Raw genomic sequence first — 22,442 nt, forward strand, 5'->3', positions numbered from 1 at the left:
GCTTTTATTTAGCGTGGAATATTTTGCTTTTAATTCTTGAAACAGTCATTGTAACGCGCTATTGATACTGACAGGTTTCAGCGACGTATTTTAATCTGTGATACTTGTAAGTTGAACTTGATAGATCTTTCGATATATTTCCAATTTTAGTGGAATGTCTTTTCTTTTTTCCGTTGTAGGTTTTGAAGATTGCCAATGTATTTTTAAGTTATTATTTCTATCCTCTCTATTATTTAATGAGCGTTTTTTAATGTGATTGCGTATCATTATTAATTGATTTTTTTATTTATGGTTTGGTTTAGCGATTCCTTTTTATTGTTTGGTCCTTTTACTTGAGTCCTTTTAATTATGTTGTAACTAACCACGTTACTACGGGTTATTCCTTATTACTGGGAATGGAAATACTTATTGCTTATGAAATCAACGTGAGAAGAATAGGGTCGCCACCGACTCAAACCATACAACTAATCAAAGATTTGGTCGAGTAGGAAAATAAATTAATTTGATCACAGACCAAAAACTCACAAACATGCATACGTTGTTATGTCGCTCATAGGGGATACGATGTAATTAATAGTGTTCCCCGTGCACTGTTCACGACAGTCAAACATTTAAAATAAAATAGCACATGCAAGAACACTGTGCAGAAGATCAGCTCCCAGCAACACACCTGAAAATAAGACTTAATCTACAGCATTTGTTATAAAATACAAGGGGAGACTAATCACTGGACCTGTGCGCAAGGAAACGCATTGGATGTGCTAACGGGAAAGCTACGAGGTGAGTGGCTTAGACGCAAAAACGTAATCTCGGAACAGAAGAGAAAATTGTAGATAAAATCATTTATTCCTAAGATAAGGATGTGAGGCATGTACACGATTCCTGATAACACGTGGTTTGTGGAGACACAATTCCTAGTTATAGTGCCAAATTCCAACAATATCACATCACACAATCATGTTAACATTATCTAAAACAAACATGCGATCGGACAGTTAGTGATGCCGGTAGCCCAACAACTATAATGTTCTACCACGTGGTTGGCTCCCCACGGACGAAAGACACATAAAGCAAGGAAAATTTACGATAAGGCAAGGCTCTAAATATTTAGAAAGGTGAAAGCTTATGCAGGCACAGCTGAAGGCAAACAGACATTCATACAGAAGCGAGTGCTCACTTCTTATCGACACCTTTGTGTGGCGCTCTTCCGGCGGATCCAAGTCTGCTACAGGAATTTGCTAAAAGAAAAATCTGCCAAAGTTTTGCATTCCTTGCTGCGACAAGGCAAAGCAATCTTCCAGATTTGAAAAGCGAGACCAAAGGCTAACAGCTCTCCCCTCGACAAGTAACAACGCGCCACGCGGTCAGTCTAACTCACCCTTCTTCGACTGGAGCACAGCTGTGGACGCTTCCCGTACCGGCGGCAGACTGCCTCCCGCTTCTCCAGCCTCTTCCACGCTCCGCGTGGACCGGAAAACCCCAAGATGCCATTTCCGCCACCAACCTAACGCAGGTGGATTTCTCACAAGTAGCGGAAACCTCTTTGCCGACTTGACCACTACGAGAGTTGGCTATTCTGTACAACTGCTGCTGAATCTGTACGACTATCGCAGACTTTCTGCAGCAGACTACGCCACCGTCTAGCAACGTGACACACAACCACATTCATTCAATCACACTACTATGAGAGTAAAGAGATTAGAGAAACGAGGAAAAGAAAGAGAAATGGTAATGAAAATGGGCTACCGGACTAATGAAAGGTGGCTACAGGACCCTTTCAATGTTTGCGGTGGTTGTGAAGTCTATATTGGTTACTGTTCTCCGTAAGTTAAAGAATACGGTAATACCATATGCGTTTCGCAGTAGCAGCTCTCGTTGAGTCTCTTTGCTGCAACTTCTCCACCTGAAATTGCTAAAGATAATTTATCGCTCTACGGAAGTCGATCGGTACACCCAAGTGCTATGCTGTGTCATGCGTATGGAATGTGGTGTCCAACTTTATTTCGTGAAATTGTTTAGGTCTTCTGAGAAATATTCTCGACGAATCCGAAAACCGTGTAAAACTGCAGGTTCGCACCATCAAACCACACAACACTTCCGAACGACTTGCGTCTTTATAATCACTGAATATATTTTTGAAATGATTAGGGGTTATGAACTCTACGCAGCTGATACTCCTTTTGCGCTTTTATATGTATTTACTTTCTTCAATACCATAAAACATAGATTACTGCCTTAATGGCGGCTTCCGACAATCTCCTCTCGATCCGACATAGAACATCTCTCTTCCAATGCCCAACATGTAATAATTATCTCTTTGCCGTAGCTTAATGCAGTCTGTATATCTTTGTTGTCGAGTTCGCACGGAGATGCTTAAAATCCACAGAGTATTTATCTCTCGCGCAGGTATTTTACGTTTATCGTCATATTAATAGTGCGCCGCACTTAACGGCTGATTGTATTACGTTACAGTATAGTGTGACTACTTGTCGCCACTAGCCATCCGACTCTATTGTTCTTATTGCGACAGTCGTAAGCGCTTTTGTCAGAGTCTGAGTAAAGGGAATTTCATGTTGTTGATCACCCAACTATAGAGGGGGCATTCGATAATCAAACGCATTCTGCGAAGCTACTCAGTGACAGCGTCAAGCACGCTCTTCTGATTCTAGGTGCGGAGCGAATTGCAGTTGTTAGCCTGGGACTGGGCTCCGCGTTCTCAAGAGGCCCAGAGATATTTTGGACCTTCTCTAGACAAGCAGTATAATTATATTTTTTTTTTCTTTTGGGTGGTTCGCCTTCTGACTAGTTTGATGCGGCCTGCCAAAAATTTCTTTTCCTGCAGCATCTCAGACTAGCGCTTGGAGCCGACGTTATCAGTTTTTTTGCATATATTCTAATCTCTGTCTACCTGTATAGTTTTTATCGCCCACAGCTTTCTCAAGTACCACGGAATTTATTTCCCGGTGTCTTAACAATTGTCCTATAATTCTGAGTGTGGATATGGATATAGAAACCACTTCGTCCACGTTATTCAACAGCAAGTGGCAACTGTAACAAACCAAGTACGGGTCGAATGCCGTAGAGAGTTTACATGGAGCGAAAAACTGCCGTAGGAAATGAAATGTGACAGCCAGGACCGCGTTTCCAGAATATATATTGGGGCGTTTAGACGACAGACCAGAAGCGGTATTGGGAAATCGTTTTGCGGAGACCAGAGATGGGAGCCCCCTTGCAAAGAGAGCGAGTATACCAGGTGTAGAAATATGAAACCTGAATATCCCTGTAGACGGTGCTAGCCGTCAGTACAGGTCCCTGAGACCGCGTCTGCAGCGCCATCTGCTTCCTGTAACGGCTGACGACCATGTCAACAAACAGTAACCCAAGTTTCATACATCGGTATCTCTTTCCACCCGGTAAAAATGTCGAGTTTTGTGCCTACGAACTATGATTTACGGACAGCATCGGTTTTCTACTATCATTTGAAGAAAACTACGGCAGAATCGCACCGAATCCTTGTCGAGGCTTTCGGCGAACATGCTCTTGGGAAAACACTGTACTTCGAGTAGTTCAAAAAATCCAAAAGTCGTGATTTTGACGTGAGAAACGACGAGCGCGGGAAATGTTCGAAGACAACGAATTGCAGGCCTTATTGGATGAAGACGATACTAAGACTCAACAGGCACTCGCGGAACAATTGAATGTGGCGCAGAAAGCCTTTCTCTTCGATTGAAAGCTGTGGGAAAGGTGCAGAAAGTGGGAAAATGGGTTCCGCATGAACTGAACGAAAGACAGCAAGCAAATCACCAGATACAAAAGAAACTCGTTTCTGCATCGAGCAGTGACAGGCGATGAAAAATGGATACATTTTGAGAATCCTAAGCGTCGTAAATCGTGGGTGAATCCAGGCAAACCGTCTACAGCCACTGCGAGACCAAATCGTTTTGGAAAGGAGACAACGCTCCGTGTTTGGTGTCATCCATTGTGAGTCCCTAAAACCTGGTGAAACCGTTAACACTGATCGCTACCAACAGCAAATAATCGATTTAATCGAGCATTACGTGAAAGACGACCGTAATATGGAAAAAGGCAAGACAAAGTCATATTGCTCTATGATAATACACACAGGAGAACGGGTCAGGCAAACGATCGAGGCGTTCAGTTGGGAAACACTGGGGCATGCGGCTTATTCTCCAATCCTGGCTCCGTCCGCTTATCATCTGTTTGCATCGCTGGGACACGCTCTCGCTGAACAACGTTTCAGTTCGTATGAAAATGTGCGAAAATGGCTCGCTGACTAGTTCGCTTCAAAAGAAGAACAGTTTTTTGGCGTGGCATTCGTAGCCTGTCGGAGAGGTGGGAGAAATGTATAAATAGCGATGGAGATTATTTTGAATACAATATTGTTTATCAGTTTCCCGAGGAAATGCAGCTTTACTGTATGATTAAATGACGATGGCGTCCTCTTGGGTAAAATATTCCGGAGGTAAAATAGTCCCCCATTCGGATCTCCGGGCGGGGACTACTCAAGAGGACGTCGTTACCAGGAGAAAGAAAACTGGCGTTCTACGGATCGGAGCGTGGAATGTCAGATCCCTTAATCGGGCAGGTAGGTTAGAAAATTTAAAAAGGGAAATGGATAGGTTAAAGTTAGATATAGTGGGAATTAGTGAAGTTCGGTGGCAGGAGGAACAAGACTTTTGGTCAGGTGATTACAGGGTTATAAATACAAAATCAAATAGGGGTAACGCAGGAGTAGGTTTAATATGAGTAAAAAAATAGGAGTGCGGGTTAGCTACTACAAACAGCATAGTGAACGCATTATTGTGGCCAAGATAGACACAAAGCCCATGCCTACTACAGTAGTACAAGTTTATATGCCAACTAGCTCTGCAGATGATGAAGAAATAGATGAAATGTATGACGAGATAAAAGAAATTACTCAGGTAGTGAAGCGAGACGAAAATTTAATAGTCATGGGTGACTGGAATTCGTCAGTAGGAAAAGGGAGAGAAGGAAACATAGTAGGAGAATATGGATTGGGGGGAAGAAATGAAAGAGGAAGCCGCCTTGTAGAATTTTGCACGGAGCATGACTTAATCATAGCTAACACTTGGTTCAAGAATCATAAAAGAAGGTTGTATACCTGGAAGAATCCTGGAGATACTAAAAGGTATCAGATAGATTATATAATGGTAAGACAGAGATTTAGGAACCAGGTTTTAAATTGTAAGACATTTCCAGGGGCAGATGTGGATTCTGACCACAATCTATTGGTTATGAACTGCAGATTGAAACTGAAGAAACTGCAAAAAGGTGGGAATTTAAGGAGTTGGGACCTGGATAAACTGAAAGAACCAGAGGTTGTAGAGAGTTTCAGGGAGAGCATAAGGGAACAATTGACAGGAATGGGGGAAAGAAATACAGTAGAAGAAGAATGGGTAGCTCTGAGGGATGATGTAGTGAAGGCAGCAGACGATCAAGTAGGTAAAAAGACGAGGGCTAATAGAAATCCTTGGGTAACAGAAGAAATATTGAATTTAATTGATGAAAGGAGAAAATATAAAAATGCAGTAAATGAAGCATGCGAAAAGGAATACAAACGTCTAAAAAATGAGATCGACAGGAAGTGCAAAATGGCTAAGCAGGGATGGCTAGAGGACAAATGTAAGGATGTAGAGGCTTGTCTCACTAGGGGTAAGATAGATACTGCCTACAGGAAAATTAAAGAGACCTTTGGAGAGAAGAGAACCACTTGTAAGAATATCAAGAACTCAGATGGAAACCCAGTTCTAAGCAAAGAAGGGAATGCAGAAAGGTGGAAGAGTATATAGAGGGTTTATACAAGGGCGATGTGCTTGAGGACAATATTTTGGAAATGGAAGAGGATGTAGATGAAGACGAAATGGGAGATAAGATACTGCGTGAAGAGTTTAACAGAGCACTGAAAGACCTGAGTCGAAACAAGGCCCCGGGAGTAGACAACATTCTATTAGAACTACTGTTGGCCTTGGGAGAGCCAGTCATGACAAAACTCTACCATCTGGTGAGCAAGATGTATGAGACAGGCGAAATACCCTCAGACTTCAAGAAGAATATAATAATTCCAATCTCAAAGAAAGCAGGTGTTGACAGATGTGAAAATTACCGAACTATCAGTTTAATAAGTCACAGGTGCAAAATACTAACGCGAATTCTTTACAGACGAATGGAAAAACTGGTAGAAGCGGACCTCGGGGAAGATTAGTTTTGATTCCGTAGAAATGTTGGAACTCGTGAGGCAATACTAACCTTACGACTTATCTTAGAAGAAAGATTAAGAAAAGGCAAACCTACGTTTGTAGCATTTGTAGACTTAGAGAAAGCTTTTGACAATGTTAACTGAAATACTCTCTTTCAAATTCTGAAGGTGGTAGGGGTAAAATACAGGGAGCGAAAGGCTATTTACAATTTGTACAGAAACCAGAGGGGCATGAAAGGGAAGCAGTGATTGGGAAGGGAGTGAGACAGGATTGTAGCCTCTTCCCAATGTTATTCAATCTGTATACTGAGCAAGCAGTAAAGAAAACAAAAGAAAAATTCGGAGTAGGTATTAAAATTCATGGAGAAGAAGTAAAAACTTTGAAGTTCGCCGATAACATTGTAATTCTGTCAGAGACAGCAAAGTACTTGGAAGAGCAGTTGAACGGAATGAATACACTAAGCAGATTCAGAAGGATGTAGGTTGCAGTAGGTACTGGGAGATGAAGAAGCTTGCACAGGATAGAGTAGCATGGAGAGCTGCATCAAACCAGTCTCAGGACTGAAGACCACAACAACAACAGTTTCAAACAACAGACGTGTAATTATTGCAACCAAATTCCGGTTTCATACTTCTACATGTGGTAAGCGAAGATACCCTACCCCATCTGACGATGTTACCCTCTGCCCAGCCGACAGTGGAGCTACAACAGATCGACGCCATCTCTTCCCTGAATTGGCATCTCCTGCATGTTCCGTCAGCTACTTGAGAAAACTTTTGAAGTTGCACAGTCCAGTTTGTTGACATTAAGACGCTATGGATCGTAAAACCAAACCAGCGTAGAAAGTTTTTCACAGCTGAGTTAAGTTTTCGAAGCAATCTGTCAGTGGTAAGAAACATTTGTGTCTAGCAAGTCTGGCGTAGTTGTCTTCTATTTTTATAATTGAGGTAGCGGGCATACTCGTATGCGACTTTTGGTGATGAAAAGTTACCAGGTTGTTTCCCGAAATAACTCTCTTTGTGCGAACGGCTCTCTTGTCTGGCATGGGACAGCAACAGGCTTCCAAGTGTTCCCTCTGGAGTGTATTTATTTGCGGCTGCTAAAATTATTGCGATTCAGGGCGCCCGTGGACTTGGCACGAATTCGATGTGGACTGTTCTCGCTGCCTCTTCTGTCGGTGTGCCCAAGGCCAGCTGAATCTGGGCACTGTTGAAACATGTCAAAACAGATTTGGCGACGACCGCAGTGTCGTATTTATGTCGTATTTAATATATTGTATAAAGGGGCGCTGGTGCGTGTTGACGAAAGCCCTCATTACCTATGACAATTTTCTCGCGAAACCGAGGGCGCGAACAAATGCCCGAGCGACAAAGCAAGTCTCAGCTTGTTTTGCTTGTAAGGTACTGTGCAACTGAAATATGCGATACCAAACGCGCCATCACAATGGTTTCCGAAATGAGGGCTCTTCTGGAACTGCTAAGGAGGTCGGTGGGTGAACTTTGTATCGGACTGGATTATGTGATGCCTCTGCGTCTGTTTCCCGCTGCAGTGATTTTTAGGCAACTCACTCGCGCATTTAATGTCCATGTTCTTGGCCTTAGTAGTTGTCTGTATCCGATTAGCAAATCATACTGTTTACGAAATGGATGGGCGTAAGTTTCTTGCGTTAGCTCTATTAAAACGCACAATACGGCCTTGCCCATATGCTACGCGTTTTGTTCTGTCTGTAGTACGCACAAATAAAAATTTTAGCATCCATGAAAACATTCTAAGACAAAAAGGGAAGTACATTGTCCAGTGAATAACGATACCAGCTTATGAAAGTTCCTTTACGAACGATGCAATACAAATTTACACATAATATAAAAATTATTTCATTATTCTCATTTTTTAATGAAATCCTAAGGTCATTCTTATTTGATTGCTTTTCCTGTTCAGTAGCAGAATCTCTACATGTGATATGCAAAACTTAAAAAAGTGCGAAATATCGTACTGCAAGTAGCGCAAGCTGTCTTGTAGATGAAGCCAATCGAACAAACTCACTCCATATAGAGAGCACATTATATTTACAACTAGCTTAGCTCGCGCTGCTTCGCTCCGTAGACTCTGTGGCCTGTAGAGATTTTATTTTGTTTTTATTTAATCGATTTTTTTTGTTCACAAATTGCAGCATCTTATAAGTTTTTAATGCTAATTGAGGCCGTACAAGCATGGTCTTTTCCGAATGTACTTCTGACCAAAAAGCGGTTCTGGTAGCTGGAGTCCAAAGTTTTTGCTAATCATGCCTTTTGCGTTCTTGTGGAGATATTTCCGTAGCAACTTTCATCCTCTAACAAATATTTCTTTATATCTATCCGATAAGTGAAATATTAATTTTCATAAATTGAACTTTAAAACTTTTTTAATGTACTGAAATATTTTCTTAAAAATTTTCATTCCCTATTGCATTCCCTTACCGGTTGAATTTTCAGAAAAACTGAAAGACACATTTTTTTAAACAAATTTCTGACTGAGAAGTCAAATACCAATCGTCATAAATGCAGCCTTAAAATTCCCTTAGTGGTTCTTTAGTAATTATTTATTTTCAAAAAAACTTTCATACAGATATTTTTTTATTTTCTGACTGAGAAACCAAATACCTGTTTTCGTAGTTCTAGCTTCAAACTTCCCTTAATAACGACATACTTTCAGAAAGCCTATCATCCCCTATTTCAACCCCGTCGGAACAGAACTTCCAAAAGCAGTGACATGTTTATGCTTTATTTCTAACAGAGAAGCCAAATAAGAATTTTCAAGATTTAGTTTCAAAAATGCTTGCATACTGAAATAGTTCCATAAAAACTTTAAATTCCCTTTACAGCCCCGTAGGCGTTGAATTTCCAAAAACAGTGAAAACGTATTTTTTTTAATTTCTAACTAAGAAGCCAAATTTAAATTTTCGTACACTTCGCTTTAAAATTACTTTCATAATAAAATATTTTCATAAAAATTCAATCTCCTATTTCATCACCTTAGGAGTTCATTTTCCAAAGCACTGAGACACGTATTTCTTTCCGTGTACCCAAGAAATCAAATAGCAATGTCCGTAGACGTAGCTTTAAAAATCTTTTAGTAGTTCGTTAATAATAACATATTTTCAAGAAAACTTTCACCCACTATTTCACCCCCATATGTTAAAATTTCCAAAAATGCTGAAACACGTATATCTTTATTTCTGACCGAGAAACCAATTACCAATTTTTGTAGCGCTGGCTTCAAAATAGCCTTAATAGTGACATTAAAAAAAACCTTCATCCTCTATTTCACGCCCCCCCCCCCCCCCATCCCTATGGTTGGAATTTCGAAAAATCCCTCCTTAAACGACATTTCCAGTATAAGATCCACACCCTTCGCCAGATTTAAAGTTTCTATCCTTAGCGGTTTGCGCTGGGAGATGACAGTCACCCAGGACAGTGCCTTTCATATACAGGGTGGAGAAAAAATCTAGCACTCGGACTTCGCGGCGCGATTCCTCACTGACTGGCAATACAAAAATGTCTGTCACAAAATTTCGTCCTGCGATTATTCCGGCAGTAAATCGACGCAACAATGTAATCACGTATACGGTAACTAGGTAACTACCTCTGTCAGGAAGCAACAGTAGTGCTGTGTGATTGGTGCAGTGGAAAGTGTTTTGGGCTAGCATGCAGAAGGTCCAGGGTTAGGGTCTGGGTCGTGGCTTATTTGTTTTTATTTGCTAAATATAGTCTCCGTGGTACGGTATCTGGCGTCGTAATCGTCATACAGCGATTACAATGGGTCCTGTGAGCTTATCCAAAACTTATGTTTATTTCTGCAGCGAGATTCGGAATAAATTTCCGAAACTCGAATGAAAAGACGCAATCGGAGCAGTGACTCTATTATTTAAGTAATATACTGGAAGTACCGAAGTTTTTGAACAAGAAATATGGAAAAATGAAAAGGGTGCATCAATTTAAATACTTGGGGGAAGTCGTACCACAAGACGGTCCGGAAAGAGCTGCAAACCAAGTTCGCAGTCAAAAAATGGCAACTGCATTCAGACTGAGACAAAATATTTATAATAAAATGTCACTTTCTAAATTCAGTAAACTTAGGCATTACAGCACTGTAATCAAACCTGAATGTCTTTATGGACCAGAAACTTTAATTTTAAATAGAAAGAGGGATACTGGTTCAAATGCCTCTGAGCAATATGGAACCTAACATCTGAGGTCATCAGTCACCTAGAACTTAGAACTACTTAAACCTAACTGACCTAAGGATATTACACACATCCATGCCCGAGGCAGGTTTGGAACCTGCGACCGTATCGGTCGCGCGGTTCCAGACTGAAGCGCCTAGAACCGCTTGCCCAAACCGGCCAGCAAAGAGGGATACTGAAGAAATGCAGAAGAAAGAAAGAGAGATTATGCTACGGCACGCCAATCGGGAACGAAGGGAATAGAAAGATGTGAGAAGAAGTCAGCCAATGGCATGCTGACCGACCTGCATTCCAGGACGACAACGCGACAGCAGCGGCCGCAATGTGAAGAGGACGTAAGCGCTGCGACCAACTGTCGACTGCCACTTCAATAGCAGCCTCAAGATTAACCACTCGTATAGCAGTATCAACGTTAGCGACTTCAAAGGCAGTTCAGGACAGATTTTTGTCAGTTAGAGATCAGCAGTCACTGCAAAGAAGGATTATTTCGTATGTCGTCCTTTGCTTGCGACACAGCTGTGCAATTGACAAAATTAAGTGTTGTAATTTTCTAACTCTAATGAAATACATTAATACGAGTTGTTTGAATGTTTGTCCAGCGCACCGAGCATGCACGCTTCCTAGACACTACAGATTATTAGGAAAATAATTACTGATGGGCAAACTTATAGAAGTAATAAGGAAATAGGAGAATACACAGACATGCATGGTGATATGAAAAAACGAAGACTTAAATTTTATGGACGCATTAAAAGAATTACACCCTCTAAGTGACAAAACAAGTAGAATTCTTGAAAAAAGAGTAAGGCAAAACAGAGCTAATTAAATGGATCGCTGCTATTAAGGAGGATCTTAGCCGGTATAATTCAGGCAGACGTTATAGACAGAAAAACATTTAGGCAAAAGATATGTAACTGCAGAGTTGGTGAGAGGGAAGTTACAAAACGGATCCACCGTGGTCTGATGTAATAAAGAGACTTCAAGCTGAAAGAATGAAACAAGTTTGGACACAAAGGAAGGCACACCATCAAAAGTGACACTGATTGATTGTACCTCGCGTGGTCCTATTGGGCCCATACGTGAATAATAATAATACACTATTGGCTATTGAAATTGCTACACCAAGAAGAAATGCTGATGATAAACGGGTATTCATTGGACAAATATATTATACTAGAACTGACATGTGATTACATTTTCACGCAATTTGGATGCATAGATCTGAGAAATCAGAACCCAGAACAACCACCTCTGGTCGTAATAACGGCCTTGATACGCCTCGCCATTGAGTGAAACAGAGCTTGGACGGCGTGTATAGGTACAGCTGCCAATACAGCTTCAACACGATACCACAGTTCATCAAGAGCAGTGACTGGCGTATTGTGACGAGCCAGTTGCTCGGCCACCATTGACCAGACGTTTTCAATTGGTGAGAGATCTGGAGAATGTGCTGGCCAGGGCAACAGTCGAACATTTTCTGTATCCAGAAAGGCCAGTACAAGACCTGCAACATGCGGTCGTGCATTATCCTGCTGAAATGTAGAGTTTCGCAGGGTAGAGTTACGGGTCGTAACACATCTGAAATGTAACGTACACTGTTCAAAGTGCCGTCAATGCGAACAAGAGGTGACCGAGACGTGTAACCAATGGCACCCCATACCATCACGCCGGGTGATACGCCAGTATGGCGATGACGAATACACGCTTCCAACGTGCGTTCACCGCGAGGTCGCCAAACAAGAATGCGACCATCATGATGCTGTAAACAGAACCCGAATTCATCCGAAAAAATGACGTTTTGCCATTCGTGCACCCAGGTTCGTCGTCGAGTACACCATCGCAGGCGCCGCTGTCTGTGATGCAGCGTCAAGGGTAAGCGCAGCCACGGTCTCCGAGCTGATAGTCCATGCTGCTGCAAACGTCGTCGAACTGTTCGAGCAGATGGTTGTTGCCTTGCAAAAGTCCGTATCTGTTGCCTCAGGGATCGAGACGTGGCTGCACGATCCGTTACAGCCATGCGGATAAGATGCCTGTCATCTCGACTGCTAGTGATACGAGGCCGTTGGGATCCAGCACGGCGTTTCGCATTACCCTCCTGAACCCACCGATTCCATATTCTGCTAACAATTGGATCTCGATCAACGCGAGCAGCAATGTCACGATACGATAAACCGCAATCGCGATAGGCTACAATCCGACCTTTATCAAAGTCGAAAACGTGATGGTATGCATTTCTCCTACTTACACGAGGCATCACAACGTTTCACCAGGCAACGCCAGTCAACTGCTGTTTGTGTATGAGAAATCGGTTGGAAACTTTCCTCATGTCAGCAAGTTGTAGGTGTCGCCACCGGCGCCAACCTTGTGTGAATGCTATGAAAAGCTAATCATTTGCATATTACAGCATGTTGTTCCTGTCGGTTAAATTTCGCGTCTGTGGCACGTCATCTTCGTGGTGTAGCATTTTTAATGGCCAGTAGTGTAATAATAATGATGATGATACTGGAAGTTTGTACGATTTCACACGCTGCTGCTAGGATATCGAAAGATCCGTCCGGGAAATCGGTACGAAGCGAATAGATGCTCGGAACTGAGCCGGCAGCTGTAGGCACGATTCCTTCTGGTAGTCACGATACTGCTGGCTGGAAGAAAGAATTCTCCGGCGACGTTCTGCTCGTGCGAACTGTGCTGTGCGGCGCGGCGTTGGCGGAGCGCTTCTATAGACAGCGCTCTTTTAACCGGAAACGTCGATGGAGGCGCTTTCCTCGAAGCCGAACAAAGGGGAACTTGCAGGCAGGCGGGCTCGCTAGCACGCCACGCCACGCCGCGCCGCGCCGCGCCGCGCTATACCACGCTACATCATGCCAGCCAGCGCGGCCGCGTCGCCGTCACAACGGCTATAAGCGTGCGGGCGTCCTCGGCCTAGCGACGTGACGTGTGCTGGCCGGCCAGGCCGGCCTATTTTCGGGTCGTTTCTTCCCAGAAGCGCAGCCGCTGCGACGTGTGTGGGGGGCGAGCAGTCAGTGGCTCGGAATGTTGCCGGCCGGAGGTGTGGTTTCTTCAGAGAGACGCCAGCAGCTCCCAGAGGGAAGTGTTTTGAAATTCAAATGGCCTCCGTTGCCAGTTTTAAACCCAGCACGAGCAGTGGTATTCGCGCTCCATCTTCCTGCGATCCCTCGTCTCCTCTTTCTTTACAAGGTCTCCTCTTCCTAGCTCAGAAACGCTTTTGTTTAAAAAATTGTTTTTAGGTCATCACTCTATGCTACTGTCTCTCTCTCTTCTATTCAGGTTGATTCAGCTGTCACTATCTACGCGTTTGGCCGGCCGCCGTGACCGAGCGGCTCTAGGTGCTTCAGTCCGGAACTGCGCGACTGCTTCCCAGGGAAGCGTCCTGGGACCTCTGCTGTTCCTGATCTATATAATTGACCTGGGTGGCAATCTGAGCAGTTTTCTTAGGTTGTTCGCAGATGATGCTGTAATTTACCGTCTAGTAAGGTCATCCGAAGACCAATAGTAGTTGCAAAGCGATTTAGAAAAGATTGCTGTATGGTGTGGCAGGTGGCAGTTGACGTTAAATAACGAAAAGTGTGAGGTGATCCACATGAGTTCCAAAAGAAATCCGTTGGAATTCGATTACTCGATAAATAGTACAATTCTAAAGGCTGCCAATTCAACTAAGTACCTGGGTGTTAAAATTACGAACAACTTCAGTTGGAAAGACCAGATAGATAATATTGTGGGGAAGGCGAGCCAAAGGTTGCGTTTCATTGGCAGGACACTTAGAAGATGCAACAAGTCCACTAAAGAGACAGCTTACACTACACTCGTTCGTCCTCTGTTAAAATATTGCTGCGCGGTGTGGGATCCTTACCAGGTGGGATTGAAGGAGGACATCGAAAGGGTGCAAAAAAGGGCAGCTCGTTTTGTATTGTCACGTAATAGGGGAGAAAGTGTGGCAGATATGATACGCGAGTTGGGATGGAAGTCATTAAAGCAAAGACGGTTTTCGTCACGGCGAGATCTATTTACGAAATTTCGGTCAGCAACTTTCTCTTCCGAATGCGAAAATATTTTGTTGAGCGCAACCTACATAGGTAGAAATGATCATCAAAATAAAATAAGATAAATCAGAGCTCGAACAGAAAGGTTTAGGTGTTCGTTTTTCCCGCGCGCTGTTCGGGAGTGGAATGGTAGAGAGATAGTATGATTGTGGTTCGATGAACCCTCTGCCAAACACTTAAATGTGAATTGCAGAGTAATCATGTAGATGTAGATGCTACGGTCGCAGGTTCGAATCCTGCCTCGGGCAAGGTTGTGTGTGATGTCCTTAGGTTACAGAGGTTTAAGTAGTTCTACGTCTAGGGGACTGATGACGTCAGATATTAAGTCCCATAGTGCTCAGAGCCATTTGAACCATTAACTTAATGCGGATGAGGAGGAAAAACAAGTATTCAGGTGCAGCAATACTAGTTTCCTGCTTGACACAGTCACACCGTTTAAATATCTAGGAGTAGCGTTGCGAACCGATATGAAATGAAACGAGGATGTGAGGACTGTGGTATGGTAGGCGAATGGTTTATTTTCGGTTTATTGGGAGAATTCTAGTAAAGTGTGGTTCATCTGTACAAGACACTGCGTATAGGACGCTAGTGTGAGATATTCTTGAACATTTCTCGAATATTTGGGATCCGTACCAGGTTGGATTAAATGAAGACATCGCAGCAGTTCAGAGGCAGGCTGCTAGATTTGTTATTGTTAAGTTCGAACAACACACGAGTTTTAGAGAGATGCTTCGGAAACTCAATTGAGATTCGATGGGTGGAAGGTGACATTCTTTTCGAGAAACACTACTGAGAAAATTTTGAGAACCTGCATTTGAACCTGACTGCAGAACGATTCTACTGCCTCCAACATACATTGCGCGTAAGGACCACGAAGATAAGGTACGAGAAATTAGGGCTCATTCGGTGGCATATAGACGGTCGTTATCCCCTCGTGCAGTTTGCGAGTGGAACAGGAAAGGAAGTGACTAGTAGTGGTACGCGGTACCCTCCATCACACGCTGTGCGGAATAGCCATGTAGATGTAGATAAGTACAGCATTTGAAGATGACAGTCTGTGTAATGTACATTCACAAATCGAAGTTACTTTCGTGTCAAAATTTATATGATAATTAATTGAAACCCTCAGCTGCCGACAGGTGTTGCTGATATACCTCGATGGTGACAGATGAAAATGTATACCCCGACCGATATAAGTCCCTGCAGTCGCCCTATTCATCTGTGTCCTCGGTGGCTCAGATGGACAGAGCGTCTGCCGTGTAAGCAGGAGATCCCGCGTTCGAGTCCCGGTCGGGGTACACATTTTCAGCTGTCCCCATCGAGGTATATCAACAACACCTGTCGGCAGCTGACGGTTTCAATTAAATTATCATTTATTCTAGAGAAGCTGCACGATCGTCAATGGTATCCGTTCTTTCGAGAACAGTTACTATCTTCATCAAAATTTATACCATAGCAGCTAACCGGTACGAGTCGCGCACGACCTTGAGTTGTCGGCACTGGAAGACAAACAATAAAACATACCCCCTCTCACATACCCTAAACCCATGGTTCCCGCACAACATGCCCTTCTGCCTCTGAGATAAATAGGTAACTTCATTTAGCTCTCGGCGGAATTCACCAACGTCCATTAAAATTAAGCACATCTTAAAATGTCATTGTCTCTGCATGCATTTCTGTTTGTTGCTGAGTAGGGAAACTAGTCTTACGTACCTCTTAACATAAGCTGATATTTCGGATTCGGCTGCTAGTTACTAGTTGTGTATTATAAAATACGCTGAGAATAACGAGCGGAATGAATAACCGATTCGGGCGGCAGTCTGACGACCACTGTCTTGGAGGGTAGTGTTTATTTGTAAATTACTTGTACCTAGGGCTCAGATACTACACGCTGGGACAATTTTTTTGTGTGTGCGACTACTAAACAGTAACAGCTCGACTTACGTCGCTATTTTACGCCTGTTCTACTACCACCCTAGTCGATACCTCATAGTTTTGACTCGATAAAACATTCCACGGAACTGCTGCCGGTCTCTGCTCTTTGGCAGTGACAACGGCACACATTGCGCTCCACGCTATCCCGAAATGCAAGATTATGACTGATGACTGTTTCACTGACAGGTGGAGACCCTGTCGCTGAGGTCTGTTTGAGGGCCGAATCCTTTAATCCACCCGATTACCTCCAATACCAGAATATCAGATCCGTCATAAGCAGTGTTACATAAGCACATTGCCCATCGAGGAAGATGTGGTGTGGATAACAGCAATAACAGGTGTTCCGAGGAACGCTTAACACGCTCGCATTGGCAAATAACTTTCCATCACTGTTGCTAGTCCATCCCGAGAATTAATACAAAAATATCTGCCTGATTAACGTATGCCGGTCGGTATGGCCGAGCGGTTCTAGGCGCTTCAGTCTGGAACCGCGCGACCGCTACGGTCGCAGGTTCGAATCCTGCCTCGGGCATGGATGTGTGTGATGTCCTTAGGTTAGTTAGGTTTAAGTAATTCTAAGTTCTAGGGGACTGATGACCACAGATGTTTTATTTTTTTATTGATTTATTTAATCGTGTCGGAAGCATCGTACATAAAATCAGAATGATTAACACATACATATCAAGTATATAACAAATACAAAAAGAGTATAAAAGTATACAGATATATAAGCAGGGTCAAGTAGTTTTTTTATTTTATGAAGTCTTGGACCAGAACCTGGCCACGTCTAGCGCTTCCGGGGTGACATTCATCAAACCCTTCATGGTGCAGGTGCTTGGGCACAGCACACACTGCGTGAGGTGGATGGTGGTTTGAGTGTGTCCACAGTCACACAGCGCCGGTTCATTTGAGAGACCACATTTGCGCATATTCTCTTTGGATCGTGTGATACCAGAGCGCAGCCTATTAAGAGATTTCCATGTCGTCCATCATTCCATATGGCCGGGAGGGAGTTCTTGGTTTGGGACTAACCATTCCCCAAGGTGCGCGTTTTCTTCTCGCCACATTGCCAGTCTCACTTGCTGTGGTGTCCCGAGGATGTTTTCTGCTGTGTGCAGGAAGCTTTTTATAGATTTTAGTCGACGGCGGGCTGGCTGGTGTTTGTACGGCGGGTGGGCAGGTGAGGTCAGCGCCTTTGTCTTTTCCTTCCTGGCCGCTACTTTCCTTCTAATATCTGGTGGGGCCACGCCTGCCAGGCAGTACAATTTATCAGTCGGGGTTGGTCTCAGACAGCCTGTGATGATGCGGCAGGATTCATTAAGCGCTATGTCCACTTGCTTGGCGTGGCTAGAATTGTACCACAACTGGGGACGCGTACTCCGCTGTTGAATAGCACAAATCAAGAGCTGTGGTTCTCACTATTCCAGGCTGTGCACCCCATGTAGTGCCCGTTAGTTTGCGCACAATGTTGTTTCTCGCGGCTACTTTGTGTTTAGTGTTCATGAAGAGCTTTTTATAGGTGAGTGCTCTATCGAAACTGACGCCTACGTATTTTGGTATTTCGCAATGTTCCAGGGGCACTCCTTCACAGTTGACTTGTAGTCTTCTTGCAGATTGTATGTTCTTTAGCTGGAAGGCTCAGGTTTGGGTTTTCCCTGGGTTGGGTTTGAGACGGTTCCCCTTGTAGTAGGTGGCAAGCTGTTCAAGGGCTTCTGACAGATTCTGTTCAACAGTTTCAAAGCTGTCTGCTTGAGCGGTAATGGCGCAATCATCTACATATACGAAGCTTTCGGTGGCTGGGGGGGAGGGGCTTTTCATTAGTATATATATTAAAAAGTGTTGGGGGAGGCCATTTTTCTGTATCCTCCACCGGCCTCTCTGTCCCTGAAAATCCACGAAGAATCTTCGATTGTGGAGTAGGTTTCCAATCAGTAAGGTTAGTCTGTAGTCCCTACTCATTGCGTATATTTTCCCCAGGACCAGTCGGTCGTTGACTGTGTTGTAGGCTGCTGATAGGTCTAGGAAGACAGCCCCGGTGATCTTCCTGTTCTGGAACCCATCCATCCTCTATGTGTTGCGTTAATTTTAGCACCTGTGACGTGCACCATTTGCCCTGAGTGAAGCCTGCTTGTTGCGGGATCAGGAGGGGCTCGATGGCGTCCGTTATCCTGTGGAGTATCATCCTTTCCAAAACCTTGTACATATGGCATAGCAGAGAGATCGACCTGTAGTTTTTTGGGATTGCCACGTTCTTTGCCTGGTTTTAGGATGGCAATGACTCGCGATTTTTTTTTTTTTTTTGGAGGGTGTCATGCAGTTGTTCATCACATCGACATCGACCTCAGCTGTTAAGTCCCATAGTGCTCAGCGCCATTTGAACCATTTGATTAACGCATCATCACGTTTGCCCCATACTAGTCCTCTTGATGACGTTTCCAAAGCTGTGTGTTTAGGGTTAATTAAGAATGTTTGCTTACTGAAGGAACGTTGGAGAAATGGTAACGCCTTTCTCCACCACTATTCAGATTCTGCCAACAATGACTGTCTGTAACAAGGTTGAATAATTAGCCGATTTTGTGCGTGTGCACTGGCTCTTGCTAACGAGCGGAGCAGTTTCTGTGCGGTGGGGATTGAGCGAAATGCGCGCATCGTGTGGTCGCGACAACACGGGAGCAGAGCCAACTGTGAATACGTGAGGGTCAGTTGTGGCGGCGATGCCGTCTAATAGAAGCGATGGCGAGCCGGCATTGTGCAGCAGAAGCATCATCGAAACAGCGGTACCTGTTTCCAGAATGAGATTTTCACTCTGCAGCGGAGTGTGCGCTGATATGAAACTTCCTGGCAGATTAAAACTGTGTGCCCGACCGAGACTCGAACTCGTGACGAGGTACTGGCAGAAGTAAAGCTGTGAGTACCGGGCGTGAGTCGTGCTTCGGTAGCTCAGATGGTAGAGCACTTGTCCGCGAAAGGCAAAGGTCCCGAGTTCGAGTGAAAATCTCATTCTGGAAACATCCCCCAGGCTGTGGCTAAGCCATGTCTCCGCAATATCCTTTCTTTCAGGAGTGCTAGTTCTGCGAGGTTCGCAGGAGAGCTTCTGTAAAGTTTGGAAGGTAGGAGACGAGGTACTGGCAGAAGTAAAGCTGTGAGTACCGGGCGTGAGTCGTGCTTCGGTAGCTCAGATGGTAGAGCACTTGCCCGCGAAAGGCAAAGGTCCCGAGTTCGAGTCTCGGTCGGGCACACAGTTTTAATCCGCCAGGAAGTTTCGGCGGTACCTGTGTTATTAAGGAGCACGATGCACCGTTCCTTCAGATATGCATGCATGTCTGAAGGAATATTTCACCGCACTTCTTAACAACACAGGCATTGCTGTTTCACATTTATTCGCCGATACCAGGTTCTCGACTCTCAACAAATGTATCCCTCCTGGACAGGAATACACGTAACGTACGAGTGGAGGTTGTGACACACGTATACATGGACGACGACATATGGAAGTTTGGGTCTGGCCGTGATTTCTGCACGGATAGCAGAAGCGGTTAAGGCTACCGCTCGCGTAAAGTGGGAAATCTGGGTTCGAATCTCGGTCCGGCTCAAGATTTCATTGACGTCGTTCTAAAGCACAGCCCAAGGTGGTCCACATTCGCAACTGCGAATACATTTCCTGTGGCGGCAACATCTTCACACTTCAATCTGCAGTGTGAGGACCCTTATTATTCCGCTCAAAAAGATGGTCCGCAATTCGTTTAGTGTGTCGTAAGAGGCTGAATACTCGTACTTTAAGGAGTTGTAATTACAGAGGCACTACATCTTTTACGAAGTCAGAGAACATGGAAACGGAAAGTGTGAAGGACGTGAGCGAGTTTTTAAAACTTAAAAGAAGACTAAGAAATGTTTTTGATGTTAGCAACAGTCATACATTATTTTTTAAAGGAACACACCGCCGTTTTATTGTTTATTTAAGTACAACCCAGGTTTCGGCATTTTATGCGATTTTCGAGTCTTTGATTTTATGTCTTTAACACACATTGCAGGACACTTAACATGGTGTTCAAGCTCAAAGTTGGCCATAAATTAAGACAAATATTGGTTCCCCAAGAAATGCCAGATGTAAAGTCATCATATTGTAACGGATCAGTAAATAATTGTGGGTGCACGTTATATGTAGTAAAAACAGGCTTACGTTGATAAATAAAAGATGAGCATATGTCCTTAGAACGTAATGATGGCGAAATCAAAGAGTATATACTCCTTGATTTCACTATCATCTTTTATTTACCAAATATACTAAATATGATGTGCTCTTACGATTATTTGCTGTTGTGTCACAATATAGTGCTTTAAAATTTGGCATTTGGTGGGAAACCAATATTTGTCTTACTTTATGGCCAACTTTGAGCTTGACAACATGTTAAATGTCCTGCAACATATGTTAAACACATAAAATCAAATACTTGAAAATGGCATAAAAGACCCAAACCTGGGTTGTACCTAACGAAACAGTAAAACAATCAAATGGCGGTGTGTTCTTTAAAAAAATGCGCTACTTTTAGCATAGTCCTTACGCCCTTTCAAGGATGGTGATTTAGGAAAAGGATAATTCGTGGTTGTTCAAATGTTCAAATGTGTGTGAATTCCTAAGGGACCAACAGCTGAGGTCATCGGTCCCTAGACTTACACACTACTTGAACTAACTTACGCCAAGGGCAGCACACACACACACACACACACACACACACACACACACACACACACACACACACACACACACACACACACATACCCGAGGAAGGACTCGAACCTCCGGCGGGAGGGACCGCGCAGTCCGTGACATGGGGCCTTAAACCGCACGGCCACTCCACGCGGCAATTCGTGGCTGGTGCTGAACATTTATGTCCATTTCAAGTAGAAAAATTTGGCGTGGCGCCGTTTTCAAACAAGACAATCATGCATTCCACACAGGTTACGACAGCTAGCCTGCAGAGTCCATGTCATGAGTTCGTTGCATGTTCCTTAGAGTTCTATGAAGGTGTAATTAAAACAGACACATTGCTGGATATGACGTTCTCAGCAGCGTCGAAGAAAGAGTTGTAGGTTTCTCACAGAATTAAATAGTTTTTGTGTCTACTCGTGGAGCTCGAGTCACACTGTGAAATAAATCAGGATTCGTAGCCCAACTAAATGGGAAAAAGGAAAAAAAAGTTCCTGTACCCAACTCGCGCTGATCTGCAGTTTGAAGTAACTGATCTGTAATGCGAAAGGTAATACAAAGACAATCCATATTTCTCCAAGCATTTTCCTCAGGACTGATTTCCTCGTTTACACAAGTCTTGATACTACATCCCTCAGTGTTGACAAAGGCTCGGGGGGGGGGGGGGGGGGTTCAGTAGTTCTTGCTCAAAGTCCAGCTCGGCGGAGCACGTTAGATGAGGTTGGACCGTGGTCTACAAGAACTGCAGATCTGTCGCCGCAACGTCGTTCTAAAGCAATTATCGTACCACGATGGCCATCGTTCGGCTGCAGCAAGATGTTGGCAGTTCTAGTTTTCGCAACTAAGAATCACCAATGTGCAATGATCCGGCACTGACGCGAAGGAAAAAAGATCCCTGGTGTGTGGTTATGTCATTTGATTGCGGACATGAGTAGCTTAAAAACTGGTCGTTAGAAGCAATCGAGACTACAACATTTAAACGAGCGCAAGTTACCACGCCTACCGCTTGTTGCGGAAAAGATGACTTCTTTGTGTAATTTATTCTGCGCGGCGTGGTGTAACCACATCACCCGACAATTAACGTTCCGTCTCTCCTTCCCTTTTCGCTCGAGCTTGCTCGTTTATTTGGTCTCATATTGACACGTTGTCGATACGAGTGTTGATATACGAGCAGTTCCCATGACGCGGTACAATCGCCCGAGATGCATATAATTGGAGATTAAAGATTAGGTGGGAAGATGGAGTAACTAACTAACAGTCACTGTTTGAACCGGGGA

At 43.8% G+C, this 22,442-nt stretch overlaps 1 protein-coding gene across 2 annotated transcripts in view; it reads left to right on the forward strand.

The window, feature by feature from the left end:
• Positions 1-22,442, forward strand: part of LOC126416221 (suppressor of cytokine signaling 2-like) — a 307,587-nt gene that overhangs the window by 95,442 nt on the left and 189,703 nt on the right. The window lies entirely within an intron of this gene.

This window comes from Schistocerca serialis, chromosome 8, assembly GCF_023864345.2.
Source record: "Schistocerca serialis cubense isolate TAMUIC-IGC-003099 chromosome 8, iqSchSeri2.2, whole genome shotgun sequence".
NCBI classification, from domain to species: domain Eukaryota; kingdom Metazoa; phylum Arthropoda; class Insecta; order Orthoptera; family Acrididae; genus Schistocerca; species Schistocerca serialis.